Here is a 7194-nt window from a genome sequence, read left to right on the forward strand (position 1 = left end):
GTCATAAATAAAAATGTATCCACGGAGTTCCTGATAGGATGATAGGAGCTCCTGTCAAATTTTGTACCATTAGTGTTACATTATGCGCTCTGGCCGCACATGCTGGCCGTGAGCATATGGTCCCGTTACCTGCTGCGCCCGCATGCAAGCACCAGTCCGTCACTCACCTGGTGCTTCTCCTGCCTCCGCCTCTGCCTCTCTGCTCCGGCGTGCGTATCCCCACCCCCTAGGGCGCATACACGCCGGAGCTTTAAGATTTAAAGGGCCAGTGCGCTCATTAATGTAATTCTCCTGTGGCTCATTGATAAATTCCTTCACCCTCTTCACTTCCCTGACAGATATTTGTTGCCTTGAGCCTGAGAGAAAGCATTCCTGTTATTGCCTTGCTGTGTATCTGATCCTTTGCTCCGTGACCTGACCTCGCTCCTTGCCGCCTGCCTACTGACCATTTGCTACATTCCTGACTATGCTACTGTGCAGCCTGCCCTGACCTTCTGCTATCCTAACTACGAGTTGCCTTATCCCTCCAGTGCCTCGCATCTCCTCAGCCACCTGTGTGGTCGAGCCGTGCCAGGGGTAGCGACCTAGGTGCCGCAGCAAGTCATTCCCGCTTTGCGGCGGGCTCTGGTGAAAACCAGCGGCACCTTAGACTCTGCTCCCTGGTACGGTCTGAGTCATCTGCCACACAGGTCCAGCGGATCCACATCCACCGGGGTTCCTGTCTTCTGCGTCATTGCGCTTATATATTAAATAACACTTAAATAATGTCCTATATGTGTCATATTGATTTTGGATACATATATGTATAACCTTTGTCTTCCTATACTCATTTTGTTTATTACTCATAACCAATAAATCTACATAAGTTAATAATACCTGTGTGTTATTTCATGATATTGCAAAACATACCGCCATAGAGTAAATTAATGAGCTTTTAAATATTCTGGGTAAATAGTCAGGCCCAGAGATATGAATTGAATTATAGATATTTAAGCGGTTCATAAGATCACATATATTACTTTTCTGGTGACTGCAGGTCATGATGTCACAATGACGTAATGACCACCCGCCATAGCTGGGTAGATACAACATTCATATGGGGGTCATCCTTTTGGGGGAACTAATCCCATATTAAGGGAGTTGTCCACATTGATTATTTACATATAAATAGTGGTCTCACCTTGCATAATCTCCTCCCACAAATGTAAGGAGGTCCGCACAGGGGTCACCATCGTGTGTGATCAATCAGACTGACCTTATTTGGTAGATCCTACCGAGAGCCGATAATACTGACATTATTTGGTAGGTCCTACAGAGATCCGATAATACTGACATTATTTGGTAGGTCCCACCATAGATCAGATCAATAATACTGACAGTAAGGAGGGTACAATTCCACCTCCCCCTGCAGAGTCTGCAGTATATGGTCTCTTCCCTTTCTTCGGCCTGTGTAATCTGCTTCTGTTAAAGGGGTACTCCGGTTGAAAAAAAACATATGTTTTCAAATAAACTGGTGCCAGAAAGTTATAAAGATTTGTAAATAACTTCTATATTATAAACTTAATCCTTCCAGAATTTATCAGCTGCTGTATGCTACACAGGAAGTTGTGTATTTCTCTCTAGTCTGACCACAGTGCTCTCTGCTGACACCTCTGTCTGTCTCAGGAACTGTCCAGCGTAGGAGCAAATCCCCATAGAAAAACCTCTTCTTCTCTGGACACTTCCTGACACGGACAGAGGTGGCAGGAGAGATCGCTTTAGTCGGACTGGAAAGAACTACACAACTTCCTTTGGAGCATACAGCAGCTGATAAGTACTGGAAGGATTAAGATTTTTTAACAGAAGTAATTTACAATCATGTATAACTTTCTGGCACCAGTTGATTTGAGAACTTTTTTTCTCCCTCTGGTGTACCCATTTAAGGTGAACCCGGATGCCTGTACCTTTTTCCATTCTTTCATCTGCCATGTGCAACCTCCTTCCTCTCTAAGAGTATATTCACACATATTGCATTTTCATTCTCCAAATCCAACACTTATTTTACTACAATATCCGCAACAGCAGTCGTAAACTCATTTGTATTTCTGATGCAGATATACTGCATGTATGTGGACAGGGTTATGGACATGTTGTGGTTCGGCGCATGTTAAACCTTGAACATGTGATAGGGGCCTAACACCGAGAGAAGGGAGGGGAAACTGGAAGGAGTCAACACGGAGTAGGTACATAAAAGATGCAAGGAAGGTTCCAGCGGGATACCTTTCCATAAAACTTGTGTCTTTATTTTTTCAGATTAGGGGTAGGGTCACACACAGCGCATCCACAGTGTATTTCAAATCCGCCACTACGATTGTGACCATACCCTAATAGAAGGTCTACATGACACAAACAGACATGGATCTGATGCATTTTGGTCACCATTGACCTTAATGGGTACTCCAGAAAGTTAAACAGATTTGTATATTACTTCTATTAAAAATCTTAATCCTTCCAGTACTTATCAGCTGCTGTATACTACAGAGGAAGTTCTTTTCTGTTTGAATTTATTTTCTGTCTGACCACAGTGCTCTCTGATGACACCTCTGTCCATTTCAGGAACTGTCCAGAGTAGGAACAATTCCCCATAGCAAACCTATTGTTACGCCGAGCGCTCCGGGTTCCCGCTCCTCCCCGGAGCGCTCGCTTCACCTCCTCCGCTGCAGCGCCCCGGTCACGTCCTCTGACCCGGGGCGCTGCGATCCTGCTGCTAGCCGGGATGCGATTCGCGATGCGGGTAGCGCCCGCTCGCGATGCGCACCCCGGCTCTCCTACCTGACTCGCTCCCCGTCTGTTCTGTCCCGGCGCGCGCGGCCCCGCTCCCTAGGGCGCGCGCGCGCCGGGTCTCTGCGATTTAAAGGGCCACTGCGCCGCTGATTGGCGCAGTGGTTCCAATTAGAGTTATCACCTGTGCACTCCCTATATTACCTCACTTCCCTTGCACTCCCTTGCCGGATCTTGTTGCCTTAGTGCCAGTGAAAGCGTTCCTTGTGTGTCCCTTGCCAGTGTTTCCAGACCTTCTGCCGTTGCCCCTGACTACGATCCTTGCTGCCTGCCCCGACCTTCTGCTACGTCCGACCTTGCTTCTGCCTACTCCCTTGTACCGCGCCTATCTTCAGCAGCCAGAGAGGTGAGCCGTTGCTAGTGGATACGACCTGGTCACTACCGCCGCAGCAAGACCATCCCGCTTTGCGGCGGGCTCTGGTGAAAACCAGTAGTGGCTTAGAACCGGTCCACTAGCACGGTCCACGCCAATCCCTCTCTGGCCCAGAGGGTCCACTACCTGCCAGCCGGCATCGTGACAGTAGATCCGGCCATGGATCCCGCTGAAGTTCCTCTGCCAGTTGTCGCTGACCTCACCACGGTGGTCGCCCAGCAGTCGCAACAGATTGCGCAACAAGGCCAACAGCTGTCTCAACTGACCGTTATGCTACAACAGTTGCTACCACAGCTTCAGCAGTCATCTCCTCCGCCAGCTCCTGCACCTCCTCCGCAGCGAGTGGCCGCTCCTGGGATACGCTTATCCTTGCCGGATAAGTTTGATGGGGACTCTAAGTTTTGCCGTGGCTTCCTTTCCCAATGTTCCCTGCATCTGGAGATGATGTCGGACCTGTTTCCCACTGAAAGGTCTAAGGTGGCTTTCGTAGTCAGTCTTCTGTCCGGAAAAGCCCTGTCATGGGCCACACCGCTCTGGGACCGCAATGACCCCGTCACTGCCTCAGTACACTCCTTCTTCTCGGAAATCCGAAGTGTCTTTGAGGAACCTGCCCGAGCCTCTTCTGCTGAGACTGCCCTGTTGAACCTGGTCCAGGGTAATTCTTCCGTTGGCGAGTATGCCGTACAATTCCGTACACTTGCTTCAGAATTGTCCTGGAATAATGAGGCCCTCTGCGCGACCTTCAAAAAAGGCCTATCCAGCAACATTAAAGATGTTCTGGCCGCACGAGAAATTCCTGCTAATCTACATGAACTTATTCACCTAGCCACTCGCATTGACATGCGTTTTTCTGAAAGGCGTCAGGAACTCCGCCAAGATATGGACTCTGTTCGCACGAGGCGTTTCGTCTCCTCGGCTCCTCTCTCCTCTGGTCCCCTGCAATCTGTTCCTGTGCCTCCCGCCGTGGAGGCTATGCAGGTCGACCGGTCTCGCCTGACACCTCAAGAGAGGACACGACGCCGTATGGAGAACCTCTGCCTGTACTGTGCTAGTACCGAACACTTCCTGAGGGATTGTCCTATCCGTCCTCCCCGCCTGGAAAGACGTACGCTGACTCCGCACAAGGGTGAGACAGTCCTTGATGTCTACTCTGCTTCTCCACGTCTTACTGTGCCTGTGCGGATGTCTGCTTCTGCCTTCTCCTTCTCTACAGTGGCCTTCTTGGACTCTGGTTCTGCAGGAAATTTTATTTTGGCCTCTCTCGTCAACAGGTTCAACATCCCAGTGACCAGTCTCGCCAGACCCCTCTACATCAATTGTGTAAATAATGAAAGATTGGACTGTACCATACGTTTCCGCACGGAGCCCCTTCTTATGAGCATCGGATCTCATCATGAGAGGATTGAACTTTTGGTCCTCCCCAATTGCACCTCGGAGATTCTCCTTGGACTTCCCTGGCTTCAACTTCATTCCCCAACCCTGGATTGGTCCACTGGGGAGATCAAGAGTTGGGGGTCCTCTTGTTCCAAGAACTGTCTAAAACCGGTTCCCAGTAACCCTTGCCGTAACTCTGTGGTTCCTCCAGTAACCGGTCTCCCCAAGGCCTATATGGACTTCGCGGATGTTTTCTGCAAAAAACAAGCTGAGACTCTACCTCCTCACAGGCCTTATGATTGCCCTATCGACCTCCTCCCGGGTACTACTCCACCCCGGGGCAGAATTTATCCTCTCTCTGCCCCAGAGACTCTTGCCATGTCCGAATACGTCCAGGAGAATCTAAAAAGGGGCTTTATCCGTAAATCCTCCTCTCCTGCCGGAGCCGGATTTTTCTTTGTCTCCAAAAAAGATGGCTCCCTACGTCCTTGCATTGACTACCGCGGTCTTAATAAAATCACGGTTAAGAACCGCTACCCCTTACCCCTCATCTCTGAACTCTTTGATCGCCTCCAAGGTGCCCACATCTTCACTAAATTGGACTTAAGAGGCGCCTATAACCTCATCCGCATCAGAGAGGGGGACGAGTGGAAAACGGCATTTAACACCAGGGATGGACACTTTGAGTATCTGGTCATGCCCTTTGGACTGTGCAATGCCCCTGCCGTCTTCCAAGACTTTGTCAATGAAATTTTTCGTGATCTATTATACTCCTGTGTTGTGGTATATCTGGACGATATCCTAATTTTTTCTGCCAATCTAGAGGAACACCGCCGGCATGTCCGTATGGTTCTTCAGAGACTTCGTGACAACCAACTCTATGCCAAAATTGAGAAATGTCTGTTTGAATGCCAATCTCTTCCTTTTCTAGGATATTTGGTCTCTGGCCAGGGACTACAGATGGATCCAGACAAACTCTCTGCCGTCTTAAATTGGCCACGCCCCTCCGGACTCCGTGCTATCCAACGCTTTTTGGGGTTCGCCAATTATTACAGGCAATTTATTCCACATTTTTCTACCATTGTGGCTCCTATCGTGGCTTTAACCAAGAAAAATGCTGATCCCAAGTCCTGGCCTCCTCAAGCAGAAGACTCCTTTAAACAACTCAAGTCTGCCTTTTCTTCGGCTCCCGTGCTCTCCAGACCTGACCCTTCCAAACCCTTCCTATTGGAGGTTGATGCCTCCTCAGTAGGAGCTGGAGCTGTTCTTCTACAAAAAAATCCTTCCGGGCATGCTGTCACTTGTGGTTTTTTCTCTAGGACCTTCTCTCCAGCGGAGAGGAACTACTCCATCGGGGATCGAGAACTTCTAGCCATTAAATTAGCACTTGAGGAATGGAGGCATCTGCTGGAGGGATCAAGATTTCCTGTTATTATCTACACCGACCACAAGAACCTCTCCTACCTCCAGTCGGCCCAACGGCTGAATCCTCGCCAGGCCCGGTGGTCTCTGTTCTTTGCCCGATTTAATTTTGAGATTCACTTTCGTCCTGCCGATAAGAACATTAGAGCCGATGCTCTCTCTCGTTCCTCGGATGCCTCAGAAGTTGATCTCCCTCCGCAACACATCATTCCACCTGACTGCCTGATCTCCACTTCTCCTGCCTCCATCAGACAGACTCCTCCAGGAAAGACCTTTGTTTCTCCACGCCAACGCCTCGGAATCCTCAAATGGGGTCACTCCTCCCATCTCGCAGGTCATGCGGGCATCAAGAAATCTGTGCAACTCATCTCCCGCTTCTATTGGTGGCCAACTCTGGAGACGGATGTTGGGGACTTTGTGCGAGCCTGCACTATCTGTGCCCGGGATAAGACTCCTCGCCAGAAGCCCGCTGGTTTTCTTCATCCTCTGCCTGTCCCCGAACAGCCTTGGTCTCTGATTGGTATGGATTTTATTACTGATTTACCCCCTTCCCGTGGCAACACCGTTATTTGGGTGGTTGTTGATCGATTCTCCAAAATGGCACATTTCATTCCTCTTCCTGGTCTTCCTTCTGCGCCTCAGTTGGCTAAACAATTTTTTGTACACATTTTTCGTCTTCACGGGTTGCCTACGCAGATTGTCTCGGATAGAGGGGTCCAATTCGTGTCTAAATTCTGGAGAGCTCTCTGTAAACAACTCAAGATTAAATTAAATTTTTCCTCTGCATATCATCCCCAGTCCAATGGACAAGTAGAAAGAATTAACCAGATCCTGGGTGATTATTTGCGACATTTTGTTTCCTCCCGCCAGGATGACTGGGCAGATCTCCTTCCATGGGCCGAATTCTCGTATAACTTCAGGGTCTCTGAATCTTCCTCCAAATCCCCATTTTTCGTGGTGTACGGCCGTCACCCTCTTCCCCCCCTTCCTACCCCCTTGCCCTCTGGTCTGCCCGCGGTGGATGAAATTTCTCGTGACCTTTCCATTATATGGAGAGAGACCCAAAATTCTCTCTTACAGGCTTCTTCACGCATGAAGAGGTTCGCGGATAAGAAAAGAAGAGCTCCCCCCGTTTTTTCCCCTGGAGACAAGGTATGGCTCTCCGCTAAATATGTCCGCTTCCGTGTCCCTAGCTACAAGTTGGG

The sequence above is a fragment of the Hyla sarda genome, chromosome 10 (assembly GCF_029499605.1).
Source record: "Hyla sarda isolate aHylSar1 chromosome 10, aHylSar1.hap1, whole genome shotgun sequence".
Classification (NCBI taxonomy): Eukaryota; Metazoa; Chordata; class Amphibia; order Anura; family Hylidae; genus Hyla; species Hyla sarda.